Genomic DNA, 15,020 nt, shown 5'->3' on the forward strand with positions numbered 1-15,020 from the left:
CAGTGGCTTATTTTTGCAAAGTCACTTGTGTCTAAAAGAAAAGGCAAAAGCTGCTGGAAAAAGAAAAAAAAGAAAAGGAAAAGGAAAAGCAAAGGGGTGGGAGAGCCCCTGGCCTTCCCATGGGCCTCGGCCCATCCCAGCAGGCCGGCCCACTCCCCCTCCCCGGTCGCTTCCTGTTCCTCCGACCGGGCGGGACAGCGCGCGCCCGTCGCCGTCCAACCACCTCGCCGGCGACGCCCGATGAGGGGATAAGGCTCCGGACGCCTCGGTCCTCTCCCCCGCTCTCCACTGTCGCCCGCTCCGCCTCTCCCTCTCCCACCAGATCCCTCCTTGCTCTCCCCCTCGTTCCCCACCTCAACCGAGCGCCGCCGTCGCCATGGTTGTGCCGTAGCCGCGGCCACCGCCCACCCCGCGCCTCGCCAGCACGTCCACAAGACGCGCCGTCGACCTCTACCTCGACTATGCCTCGCCATCGAGCTCGAGGAGTACCGCAGGCCGCGGATCGAGCCGCCCCCTTCTGCCTCGGTCGCCGGCGATCCCCTTCTTCCCCGACGACGTTCTGCAGCTCCTAAACCGTCACGGGCCTACGTGTGAGCCGCGCGGTGAGCTTCTCCGTCTCCTGCTCCTCCTCGTTAATCCCCTCGCGCGACGTAGCAAGCTCGACGTCTCGCCCGTGAGCCCACCGCCGCAGTTCACCTCGCCCCCGTGGCCATGCTCTTTGTTGTGCTCGCCTGAGCACAGCATCGAGTTCCTGGTGCTTCCAGGAACCCAACGCGCACGCGCACGCTCCCCCCGTGCCTCCTAGCGCCGTCCCCGATGAGCGCCCGAACGCATCGCCGCGGAGCTCGCCGCCGGCAAGGCTCCGATGACCATTTGGTCACGGGCTCAAGGCCGTTGGACTCGCTGCACCACGGGGATCCTCCCCAGCCTTTCTATCCGCTCTATAGCGCGCTGCTTCGCCATCTTCGTCACACACCCGAGCCATATCGCAGCCACGACTCAACGCCGGCGGCCCTGCCGACCTCCCCTGCTCGTTCTGCCGCCACCAACCGACGCGGGATGAAGAGGCCGTTCGAAAGAAACTAACCGCGCGCCAAATGGTGCCCACTAGCTCGATTCCGGCGAGGTCCGGCGCCCCTCCGCCGCAGGAACGCTCACCGGAGCTCCCCAACACCGGCGCCGACGTGGACGTCCGGGTCCACCTCGCTAGGTCACTGCCCCGTGGCCCGGCTGGCCTTGTTGACCCAGTCAACGGCTGACTGGGCATCGCCCAGTCACTGCTAGTGGGTCCCCCGTGGGCCCTATTGACTAGTCAACTAGTCTGTTGACCGCTGATGCAGCAATGACGCCATGATGACGTCATATTTCCTTTTCTGACGATTTAGGTATTTAAAGTAATTCCAGAATATTGTTTACACTTTGAAAATTCATAGAAATTAAACCGTAACTCCGATGAAAATGTTTTCTATATGAAAGTTGCTCAGAAAAATCCAACGAATCCGAATATGCGATCCGTTCATCTGTCACATGCCCCTAACATGCTGAACATGGAACTTTCCCCCGCCGGTCATCTGTCTGACACAGGTCCGGAACCGGGAAAACATTCCCGGTTGACTTCCCCCTTCACCGGTATCGTGTACCACCGTGTTAGTACACGTCTAGCTCTGCCTGTTGTCCTGTTATGCACTTGCTTGCTATGTATTTACTGTTTCTCCCCCCTCTTCTCTTCGGTAGACTCCGTGACGATGCTGATGCCCCTGCGATCGACTACGTCACCGACGACCCCTCCTTCTCGTCTGAGCAACCAGGCAAGCCCCCCTTTGATCATCCCGATATCGCCCATTCCATTCTCTCATGCTTGCATTATATTTTGCTACTGTTATTGTTTGCTCCTATTCTGATGCATAGCCTGCTTTTGTAACCTGCTTATTGTTACCTACCTGCTTATCCTAAACTGCTTAGTATAGGTTGGTTAGTGATCCATCAGTGACCCCCACCTTGTCCTTGTTGCCCTTGCTTCATCATCGAAGACCCGATCAACGGGATCGAAGACCAGGCCCCGGCACCGCACATCACTTTCCCCTTAGTTGCTCGACACCGTTGGGTTACTATCAAGTGCCGAGGGTGAGACCTCTACAGCACTTCTGATGTTAACCCTGTAGTGTAGATATTCGGTCGTGGTCATCGAGGGTGATTCCGCCTTAACCACTTCCGATACGACTCTTTCATGCAACCCCTCAAGTGTGAACCTCGAGGGTGGTTCCTCTTACGTTCACCTTGATGATTACATCGAGTGAAATTCACCGGGGGTGATTCCTCGGGTTTTCCCCTTGATGTTTGGACACACGGATACTTGGACTTTACAACTGTTACTTGGAAAGGCGGGTCGACCCTGAGGGGTACCCGCGAGTGATGTGGAGACGGGTTGACCTGGAGGCTGCCCGCGAGATAATTACGAGGCGTGGCCGGGCATTCCTAGCCCTTGCCGCAAGTCCTCGAGACGGGGCAACGGGGTCACATCTTTCGTGAGTCTCTGCTTGTTACCGCGCGTTCCTAATCCACTACGATTTGGATATTTGATCCGAGGGGCCTCTGGCCTGATAGCACTAACCATCACGTGGGCATAGTATGGGTGTTCTGCGTCGTATGCATCAGCCGAAGCTTAATAGACGTCAGCGACTTAGCGGCGCGCGCCGGGTTGGACTGCGTAAGCACCTGCCTTTTTGAAGGAGGTAGCTAGGTCTGCTCACCGGCCGCGTTCGCAACGTGCAGGAGTTCCCGGGGCGATGGCCCATGACCCCTGGGGGCATAGGTTTAGTCCGGCGTGCTTGACCTCTCTATTAAGCCTAGGTCGGGTTGCGGCGTATTGTTTGGCCGAGGCCGGGCATGACCCAGGAAAGTGTGTCCGGCCGGAGTTAATCGAGTGTGGTGGGTAAGTTGGTGCACCCCTGCAGGGAAGAAAACATCTATCGATAGCCTGTCCTATGGTAACGGACACTTGGAGTTGTATCCTGATCGATACAACTAGAACTGGATACTTGAGATGAGGCATGGATATGAGAATTGGATAGTATGGCTCTGGGATTGCTTTCTTGCAGGGAGTCGAGAAAGGATCTCTGGCCGAGGTTGATAACACTTCTATTACTTTACTTTATGCTACTCTTATCTCTCTTTTGTTGCTGCAAGATGCTTGAAGATGCTGAAGATGCTAGTCTTCGATAGGACTAGGCCTTCTCTCTATTCTGGCATTTCTGCAGCCCAGTCCACATATATAGCCTTCCTTTGATAATGTTGCATATGTAGTGTAGATCCTTGCTTGCGAGTACTTTGGATGAGTACTCGCGGTTGCTTTGCTCCCCCCTTTTTTCCCCTTTTCCATTTTTCTCGGATGTCGCAACCAGATGGTGGAGCCCAGGATCCAGAAGACCCCACCGACGACTACTACTACCCCGAGGGTGCCTACTACTACGTGGAGGCCGCCGACGACCAGGAGTAGTTAGGAGGCTCCCAGGCAGGAGGCCTTGCCTTTTCAATCGTTGTTGCTTTTGTGCTAGCCTTCTTAAGGCAAACTTGCCTAACTCATGTCTGTACTCAGATATTGTTGCTTCCGCTGACTCTTGTGTATCCGAGCTTTTGTATTCGAGCCCTCGAGGCCCCTGGCTTGTAATATAAAGCTTGTATTATTTTAATTTGTGTCTTGAGTTGTGTTGTGATATCTTCCCGTAAGTCCTTGATCTTGATCGTACATATTTGCGTGTATGATTAGTGTACGATTGAATCGAGGGTGTCACACACAATTGGGTGGTACTTGTGGTACAAAGGTAGGAAGCTCACTCATGGAGAAGAGATCCAAATTGCTTAACAGATCAGTCTTTCAGTGAGAGGTCTTGCGGCAAACTATATCATTGCACGTAGCCCAAGGCCAAGTTAAGGTTTTCTGGATGGACTAAACCAAGAACTGAATACGTGAAACTAAATATTGATGCTAGGTTGGACATTGACTCGCTTGAAGGAACAGTTGAATCCATCCTTCGAGATCACATCGGGAAATTGATAGCTGCAACAAATGAAAAAAATGTTTTGCTTCCTTCACAACGGAGGTCTTAACTGTGGGATTTGGAATGAACCTTGCATGAGCTATTGATTGCCAGAAAGAAAGGAAAAGGGTGATGCCTCTTCTTCTGATGCATATGTGGCTGGAACCCATGGGAAGAATGAGAACATTGGACGCGGTCAGACAAGATTTTGGCAAGGTAGAAGTAAATCCAGGGGGAGATCAAAGTCAAAACAGAGGAAATATATTACTTGCTTTCATTGTGGCAATCCGGGACACATAAAGAGGGAGTGCAGTAAGTACAACAGAGAGCTTGCAGAGGGGAAACTTGCAAAGAAAACCGAGCAAAAGGCTGAGAGCAGTTCAGCCATGACTGCAACAGATGATGAATATCTAGTCATTGAAGATAAACAATGCTATAGTGTTGTTCGTGATGATGCCATGAGTTGGGTTGTGGATTTAGGTGCATCCTTCCACATTACGTCACACAAGGAGTATTTCACATCTTACACTAGTAGTGTTACTGGTCAAGTGAGGATGAGAAATAGTGGTTCGTCAACAATTGTTGGCAAGGTCTCTCTATATGCATTGAAACAAACACATGTTTGCGGATTGGTGCTCGATGATGTGAGGCATTTTCCCGACATAAGGCTGAATTTATTGTCAGTGAGCAAGCTTTTAATAGTATCAAACATACTAGTTAGTTCGGTGAAGGAAAGTGGAAGCTCACCAAAGGCTCTTTGATTGCGGTTCGGAGAAGTAGCACACAAGGTTCTCTATATGTGACTAAAACCAAGTTGTGCAATGAAGTGTTCAACATTGCTAAAAAGACACTTCGGTTGAATTGTGGCACACGAGGCATGGACATATGAGTGAGAAGGGCATGCATGTGTTGGGGAACGTAGTAATTTCAAAAAAATTCCTACGAACACGCAAGATCATGGTGATGCATAGCAACGAGAGGGGAGAGTGTTGTCCACGTACCCTCGTAGACCGAAAGCGGAAGCGTTAACACAACGCGGTTGATGTAGTCGTACGTCTTCATGATCCGACCGATCAAGTACTGAACGTACGGCACCTCCGAGTTCAGCACACGTTCAGCTCGATGACGTCCCTCGAACTCCGATCCAGCCGAGTGTTGAGGGAGAGTTTCGTCAGCACGACGGCGTGGTGACGATGATGATGTTCTACCGACGCAGGGCTTCGCCTAAGCACCGCTACGATATTATCGAGGTGTAATATGGTGGAGGGGGCACCGCACACGGCTAAGAGATCAATAGATCAATTGTTGTGTCTATGGGGTGCCCCCCTGCCCCCGTATATAAAGGAGCAAGGGGGAGGCCGGCCGGCCCTTGTTGGCGCGCCAGGAGGAGGAGTCCTCCTCCTAGTAGGAGTAGGACTCCCCTCTTTCCTACTCCTACTAGGAGGGGGAAAGGAAGGGGGAGAGGGAGAAGGAAAGGGGGGCGCCGCCCCCCCTCTCCTAGTCCAATTCGGACCAGAGGGGGAGGGGGCGCGCGGCCCCTCCTGGCTGCCCCTCTCTCTCCACTAAGGCCCATAAGGCCCATTACTTCTCCCGGGGGGGGGGGGGTTCCGGTAACCCTCCGGCACTCCGGTTTTCTCCGAAATCACCCGGAACACTTCCGGTGTCCGAATATAGTCGTCCAATATATCAATCTTTATGTCTCGACCATTTCGAGACTCCTCGTCATGTCCGTGATCACATCCGGCACTCCGAACGACCTTCGGTACATCAAAACATATAAACTCATAATATAACTGTCATCGTAACGTTAAGCGTGCGGACCCTACGGGTTCAAGAACTATATAGACATGACCGAGACACGTCTCCGGTCAATAACCAATAGCGGAACCTGGATGCTCATATTGGCTCCCACATATTCTACGAAGATCTTTATCGGTCAGACCGCATAACAACATACGTTGTTCCCTTTGTCATCGGTATGTTACTTGCCCGAGATTCGATCGTCGGTATCTCAATACCTAGTTCAATCTCGTTACCGGCAAGTCTCTTTACTCGTTCCGTAATACATCATCTTGCAACAAACTCTTTAGTTGCAATGCTTGCAAGGCTTAAGTGATGTGCATTACCGAGAGGGCCCAGAGATACCTCTCCGACAATCGGAGTGACAAATCCTAATCTCGAAATACGCCAACCCAACAAGTACCTTCGGAGACACCTGTAGAGCACCTTTATAATCACCCAGTTACGTTGTGACGTTTGGTAGCACACAAAGTGTTCCTCCGGTAAACGGGAGTTGCATAATCTCATAGTCATAGGAACATGTATAAGTCATGAAGAAAGCAATAGCAACATACTAAACGATCAAGTGCTAAGCTAACGGAATGGGTCAAGTCAATCACATCATTCTCCTAATAATGTGATCCCGTTAATCAAATGACAACTCATGTCTATGGCTAGGAAACATAACCATCTTTGATCAACGAGCTAGTCAAGTAGAGGCATACTAGTGACACTCTGTTTGTCTATGTATTCACACAAGTATTATGTTTCCGGTTAATACAATTCTAGCATGAATAATAAACATTTATCATGAAATAAGGAAATAAATAATAACTTTATTATTGCCTCTAGGGCATATTTCCTTCAGTCTCCCACTTGCACTAGAGTCAATAATCTAGATTACACAGTAATGATTCTTACACCCATGGAGCCTTGGTGCTGATCATGTTTTGCTCGTGGAAGAGGCTTAGTCAACGGGTCTGCAACATTCAGATCCGTATGTATCTTGCAAATTTCTATGTCTCCCACCTGGACTAAATCCCGGATGGAATTGAAGCGTCTTTTGATGTGCTTGGTTCTCTTGTGAAATCTGGATTCCTTTGCTAAGGCAATTGCACCAGTATTGTCACAAAAGATTTTCATTGGACCCGATGCACTAGGTATGACACCTAGATCGGATATGAACTCCTTCATCCAGACTCCTTCATTTGCTGCTTCCGAAGCAGCTATGTACTCCGCTTCACACGTAGATCCCGCCACGACGCTTTGTTTAGAACTGCACCAACTGACAGCTCCACCGTTCAATGTAAACACGTATCCGGTTTGCGATTTAGAATCGTCCGGATCAGTGTCAAAGCTTGCATCGACGTAACCATTTACGATGAGCTCTTTGTCACCTCCATAAACGAGAAACATATCCTTAGTCCTTTTCAGGTATTTCAGGATGTTCTTGACCGCTGTCCAGTGATCCACTCCTGGATTACTTTGGTACCTTCCTGCTAGACTTATAGCAAGGCACACATCAGGTCTGGTACACAGCATTGCATACATGATAGAGCCTATGGCTGAAGCATAGGGAACATCTTTCATCTTCTCTCTATCTTCTGCAGTGGTCGGGCATTGAGTCTTACTCAATTTCACACCTTGTAACACAGGCAAGAACCCTTTCTTTGCTTGATCCATTTTGAACTTTTTCAAAACTTTGTCAAGGTATGTGCTTTGTGAAAGTCCAATTAAGCGTCTTGATCTATCTCTATAAATCTTGATGCCCAATATATACGCAGCTTCACCGAGGTCTTTCATTGAAAAACTTTTATTCAAGTATCCCTTTATGCTATCTAGAAATTCTATATCATTTCCAATCAGCAATATGTCATCCACATATAATATCAGAAATGCTACAGAGCTCCCACTCACTTTCTTGTAAATACAGGCTTCTCCAAAAATCTGTATAAAACCAAATGCTTTGATCACACTATCAAAGCGTTTATTCCAACTCCGAGAGGCTTGCACCAGTCCATAAATGGATCGCTGGAGCTTGCACACTTTGTTAGCTTCCTTTGGATTGACAAAACCTTCCGGTTGCATCATATACAACTCTTCTTCCAGAAATCCATTCAGGAATGCAGTTTTGACATCCATTTGCCAAATTTCATAATCATAAAATGCGGCAATTGCTAACATGATTCGGACAGACTTAAGCATCGCTACGGGTGAGAAGGTCTCATCGTAGTCAATCCCTTGAACTTGTCGAAAACCTTTCGCAACAAGTCGAGCTTTATAGACAGTAACATTACCGTCAGCGTCAGTCTTCTTCTTGAAGATCCATTTATTTTCAATGGCTTGCCGATCATCGGGCAAGTCAACCAAAGTCCATACTTTGTTCTCATACATGGATCCCATCTCGGATTTCATGGCCTCAAGCCATTTTGCGGAATCTGGGCTCACCATCGCTTCTTCATAGTTCGTAGGTTCGTCATGGTCTAGTAACATAACCTCCAGAACAGGATTACCGTACCACTCTGGTGCGGATCTTACTCTGGTTGATCTACGAGGTTCAGTAATAACTTGATCTGAAGTTTCATGATCATCATCATTAACTTCCTCACTAATTGGCGTAGGTGTCGCAGAAACTGGTTTCTGTGATGAACTACTTTCCAATAAGGGAGCAGGTACAGTTACCTCATCAAGTTCTACTTTCCTCCCACTCACTTCTTTCGAGAGAAACTCCTTCTCCAGAAAATTTCCGAATTTAGCAACAAAAGTTTTGCCTTCGGATCTGTGATAGAAGGTGTACCCAACAGTCTCCTTTGGGTATCCTATGAAGACACATTTCTCCGATTTGGGTTCGAGCTTATCAGGTTGAAGGTTTTTCACATAGGCATCGCAGCCCCAAGCTTTAAGAAACGACAACTTTGGTTTCTTGCTAAACCACAGTTCATAAGGCATCGTCTCAACGGATTTTGATGGTGCCCTATTTAACGTGAATGCAGCCGTCTCTAAAGCATAACCCCAAAACGATAGCGGTAAATCAGTAAGAGACATCATAGATCGCACCATATCTAGTAAAGTACGATTACGACATTCGGACGCACCATTACGTTGTGGTGTTCCGGGTGGCGTGAGTTGCGAAACTATTCCGCATTGTTTCAAATGTAGACCAAACTCGTAACTCAAATATTCTCCTCCACGATCAGATCGTAGAAATTTTATTTTCTTGTTACGATGATTTTCAACTTCACTCTGAAATTCTTTGAACTTTTCAAATGTTTCAGACTTATGTTTCATTAAGTAGATATACCCATATCTGCTCAAATCATCTGTGAAGGTGAGAAAATAATGATATCCGCCACGAGCCTCAATATTCATCGGACCACATACATCTGTATGTATGATTTCCAACAAATCTGTTGCTCTCTCCATAGTTCCGGAGAACGGTGTTTTAGTCATCTTGCCCATGAGGCACAGTTCGCAAGTACCAAGTGATTCATAATCAAGTGGTTCCAAAAGTCCATCAGTATGGAGTTTCTTCATGCGCTTTACACCGATATGACCTAAACGGCAGTGCCACAAATAAGTTGCACTATCATTATCAACTCTGCATCTTTTGGCTTCAATATTATGAATATGTGTATCACTACTATCGAGATTCAACAAAAATAGACCACTCTTCAAGGGTGCATGACCATAAAAGATATTACTCATATAAATAGAACAACCATTATTCTCTGATTTAAATGAATAACCGTCTCGCATCAAACAAGATCCAGATATAATGTTCATGCTTAACGCTGGCACCAAATAACAATTATTTAGGTCTAAAACTAATCCCGAAGGTAGATGTAGAGGTAGCGTGCCGACCGCGATCACATCGACTTTGGAACCATTTCCCACGCGCATCGTCACCTCGTCCTTAGCCAATCTTCGCTTAATCCGTAGCCCCTGTTTCGAGTTGCAAATATTAGCAACAGAACCAGTATCAAATACCCAGGTGCTACTGCGAGCATTAGTAAGGTACACATCAATAACATGTATATCACATATACCTTTGTTCACCTTGCCATCCTTCTTATCCGCCAAATACTTGGGGCAGTTCCGCTTCCAGTGACCAGTCTGCTTGCAGTAGAAGCACTCAGTCTCAGGCTTAGGTCCAGACTTGGGTTTCTTCTCCTGAGCAGCAACTTGTTTGCTGTTCTTCTTGAAGTTCCCCTTCTTCTTCCCTTTACCCTTTTTCTTGAAACTAGTGGTCTTATTGACCATCAACACTTGATGCTCCTTTTTGATTTCTACCTCCGCAGCCTTTAGCATTGCGAAGAGCTCGGGAATCGTCTTATCCATCCCTTGCATATTATAGTTCATCACGAAGCTCTTGTAGCTTGGTGGCAGTGATTGAAGAATTCTGTCAATGACGCTATCATCCGGAAGATTAACTCCCAGTTGAATCAAGTGATTGTTATACCCAGACATTTTGAGTATATGCTCACTGACAGAACTATTCTCTTCCATCTTGCAGCTGTAGAACTTATTGGAGACTTCATATCTCTCAATCCGGGCATTTGCTTGAAATATTAACTTCAACTCCTGGAACATCTCATATGCTCCATGACGTTCAAAACGTCGTTGAAGACCCGGTTCTAAGCCGTAAAGCATGGCACACTGAACTATCGAGTAGTCATCAGCTTTGCTCTGCCAGACGTTCATAACATCTGGTGTTGCTCCTGCAGCAGGCCTGGCACCCAGCGGTGCTTCCAGGACGTAATTCTTCTGTGCAGCAATGAGGATAATCCTCAAGTTACGGACCCAGTCCGTGTAATTGCTACCATCATCTTTCAACTTTGCTTTCTCAAGGAACGCATTAAAATTCAACGGAACAACAGCACGGGCCATCTATCTACAATTAACATAGACAAGCAAAATACTATCAGGTACTAAGTTCATGATAAATTCAAGTTCAATTAATCATATTACTTAAGAACTCCCACTTAGATAGACATCCCTCTAATCCTCTAAGTGATCACGTGATCCATATCAACTAAACCATGTCCGATCATCACGTGAGATGGAGTAGTTTCAACGGTGAACATCACTATGTTGATCATATCTACTATATGATTCACGCTCGACCTTTCGGTCTCCGTGTTCCGAGGCCATATCTGTTATATGCTAGGCTCGTCAAGTTTAACCTGAGTATTCCGCGTGTGCAACTGTTTTGCACCCGTTGTATTTGAACGTAGAGCCTATCACACCCGATCATCACGTGGTGTCTCAGCACGAAGAACTTTCGCAACGGTGCATACTCAGGGAGAACACTTATACTTTGATAATTTAGTGAAGGATCATCTTATAATGCTACCGTCAATCAAAGCAAGATAAGATGCATAAAAGATAAACATCACATGCAATCAATATAAGTGATATGATATGGCCATCATCATCTTGTGCTTGTGATCTCCATCTCCGAAGCACCGTCATGATCACCATCGTCATCGGCGTGACACCTTGATCTCCATCGTAGCATCGTTGTCGTCTCGCCAACTATTGCTTCTACGACTATCGCTACCGCTTAGTGATAAAGTAAAACAATTACATGGCGATTGCATTGCATACAATAAAGCGACAACCATATGGCTCCTGCCAGTTGCCGATAACTCGGTTACAAAACATGATCATCTCATACAATAAAATTAGTATCATGTCTTGACCATATCACATCACAACATGCCCTGCAAAAACAAGTTAGACGTCCTCTACTTTGTTGTTGCAAGTTTTACGTGGCTGCTACGGGCTTAGCAAGAACCGTTCTTACCTACGCATCAAAACCACAACGATAGTTTGTCAAGTTGGTGCTGTTTTAACCTTCGCAAGGACCGGGCGTAGCCACACTCGGTTCAACTAAAGTGAGAGAGACAGACACCCGCCAGTCACCTTTAAGCAACGAGTGCTCGCAACGGTGAAACCAGTCTCGCGTAAGCGTACGCGTAATGTCGGTCCGGGCCGCTTCATCTCACAATACCGTCGAACCAAAGTATGACATGCTGGTAAGCAGTATGACTTATATCGCCCACAACTCACTTGTGTTCTACTCGTGCATAACATCAACGCATAAAACCTGGCTCTGATGCCACTGTTGGGGAACGTAGTAATTTCAAAAAAATTCCTACGAACACGCAAGATCATGGTGATGCATAGCAACGAGAGGGGAGAGTGTTGTCCACGTACCCTCGTAGACCGAAAGCGGAAGCGTTAACACAACGCGGTTGATGTAGTCGTACGTCTTCACGATCCGACCGATCAAGTACCGAACGTACGGCACCTCCGAGTTCAGCACACGTTCAGCTCGATGACGTCCCTCGAACTCCGATCCAGCCGAGTGTTGAGGGAGAGTTTCGTCAGCACGACGGCGTGGTGACGATGATGATGTTCTACCGACGCAGGGCTTCGCCTAAGCACCGCTACGATATTATCGAGGTGTAATATGGTGGAGGGGGGCACCGCACACGGCTAAGAGATCAATAGATCAATTGTTGTGTCTATGGAGTGCCCCCGTATATAAAGGAGCAAGGGGGAGGCCGGCCGGCCCTTGTTGGCGCGCCAGGAGGAGGAGTCCTCCTCCTAGTAGGAGTAGGACTCCCCTCTTTCCTACTCCTACTAGGAGGGGAAAGGAAGGGGGAGAGGGAGAATGAAAGGGGGGCGCCGCCCCCCTCTCCTAGTCCAATTCGGACCAGAGGGGGAGGGGACGCGCGGCCCCTCCTGGCTGCCCCTCTCTCTCTCCACTAAGGCCCATAAGGCCCATTACTTCTCCCGGGGGGGTTCCGGTAACCCTCCGGCACTCCGGTTTTCTCCGAAATCACCCGGAACACTTCCGGTGTCCGAATATAGTCGTCCAATATATCAATCTTTATGTCTCGACCATTTCGAGACTCCTCGTCATGTACGTGATCACATCCGGGACTCCGAACAACCTTCGGTACATCAAAACATATAAACTCATAATATAACTGTCATCGTAACGTTAAGCGTGCGGACCCTACGGGTTCGAGAACTATGTAGACATGACCGAGACACGTCTCCGGTCAATAACCAATAGCGGAACCTGGATGCTCATATTGGCTCCCACATATTCTACGAAGATCTTTATCGGTCAGACCGCATAACAACATACGTTGTTCCCTTTGTCATCGGTATGTTACTTGCCCGAGATTCGATCGTCGGTATCTCAATACCTAGTTCAATCTCGTTACCGGCAAGTCTCTTTACTCGTTCCGTAATACATCATCTTGCAACAAACTCTTTAGTTGCAATGCTTGCAAGGCTTAAGTGATGTGCATTACCGAGAGGGCCCAGAGATACCTCTCCGACAATCGGAGTGACAAATCCTAATCTCGAAATACGCCAACCCAACAAGTACCTTCGGAGACACCTGTAGAGCACCTTTATAATCACCCAGTTACGTTGTGACGTTTGGTAGCACACAAAGTGTTCCTCCGGTAAACGGGAGTTGCATAATCTCATAGTCATAGGAACATGTATAAGTCATGAAGAAAGCAATAGCAACATACTAAACGATCAAGTGCTAAGCTAACGGAATGGGTCAAGTCAATCACATCATTCTCCTAATAATGTGATCCCGTTAATCAAATGACAACTCATGTCTATGGCTAGGAAACATAACCATCTTTGATCAACGAGCTAGTCAAGTAGAGGCATACTAGTGACACTCTGTTTGTCTATGTATTCACGCAAGTATTATGTTTCAGGTTAATACAATTCTAGCATGAATAATAAACATTTATCATGAAATAAGGAAATAAATAATAACTTTATTATTGCCTCTAGGGCATATTTCCTTCAGCATGCTCTAACTTGAAGGAAATATGCCTTAGAGGCAATAATAAAGTTGTTATTTTATATTTCCTTATTCATGATAAAGGTTTATTATTCATGCTAGAATTGTATTGATCGGAAACTTAAATACATGTGTAAATACATAAACAAATACCATGTCCCTAGTAAGCCTCTACTAGACGAGCTCGTTGATCAAAGATGGTTAAGGTTTCCTAACCATAGACATGTGTTGTCATTTGATAACGGGATCACATCATTAGAAGAATGATGTGATGGACAAGACACATCTTTTAGCTTAGCATATTGATCATTCTGTTTATTGCTAAATACATATTCCTTTGACTATGAGATTATGCAACTCCCGGATACCGGAGGAATACCTTATGTGCTATCAAACATCACAACATAACTGGGTGATAATAAAGATGCTCTACAGGTATCTCCAAAAGTGTTTGTTGAGTTGGCATAGATCGAGATTAGGATTTGTCACTCCGAGTATCGAAGAGGTATCTCTGGGCCCTCTCGGTAATACACATCATAAGAAGCCTTGCAAGAGAAGTGACTAATGAGTTAGTTGCAAGATGATGTATTACGGAACGAGTAAAGAGACTTGCCGGTAACGAGATTGAACTAGGTATGAAGATACCGACGATCGAGTCTCGGGCAAAGTAACATACCGATGGATAGAGGGAATTACGTATGTTGTCATAACGGATTGACCGATAAAGATCTTCGTAGAATATGTAGGAACCAATATGGGCATCTAGGTTCCGCTATTGGTTATTGACCGAAGAGGTGTCTCGGTCATGTCTACATAGTTCTCAAACCCATAGGGTCCGCATGCTTAACGTTCGTTGACGATATAGTGTTATATGAGTTATATGATTTGGTGACTGAATGTTCTTCGGAGTCCTGGATGAGATCACAGACATGACGAGGAGTCTCGAAATGGTCAAGAGGTAAAGACTGATATATAGGACGATGGTATTCGGACACCGGAATGGTATCGGAGTGCACCGGGTAGTCATCGGATCACCGGAAGAGGCTCCGGGAGGCCCCGAAAGGTCTATGGGCCTAATGGGCCAAGGAGAGGCACACACCAGCCCACAGATGGGCTGGCGCGCCCTCTCCCTGGCCGCCGGCCCTAGAAGAAGGAAAGGGGGCGCCACCTCCTCCTGCCTTTCCCCCCTTGTGGGAGAAAGGAAAGGGGGGGCACCTCCCCTTTCCTTCCCCTTGGCGCCAAAAGAAGGAAAGGGAGGCGGCCTAGGGCATGCCCAAGTAGGATTCATACCTACCTGGGGCGCCACTTGGCCTCTCCCCTCTCCCTCCCACTTATATATATATGAGGGAGGGGGCGTC

The sequence above is a fragment of the Triticum aestivum genome, chromosome 5D (genome assembly GCF_018294505.1).
Source record: "Triticum aestivum cultivar Chinese Spring chromosome 5D, IWGSC CS RefSeq v2.1, whole genome shotgun sequence".
NCBI lineage: Eukaryota > Viridiplantae > Streptophyta > Magnoliopsida > Poales > Poaceae > Triticum > Triticum aestivum.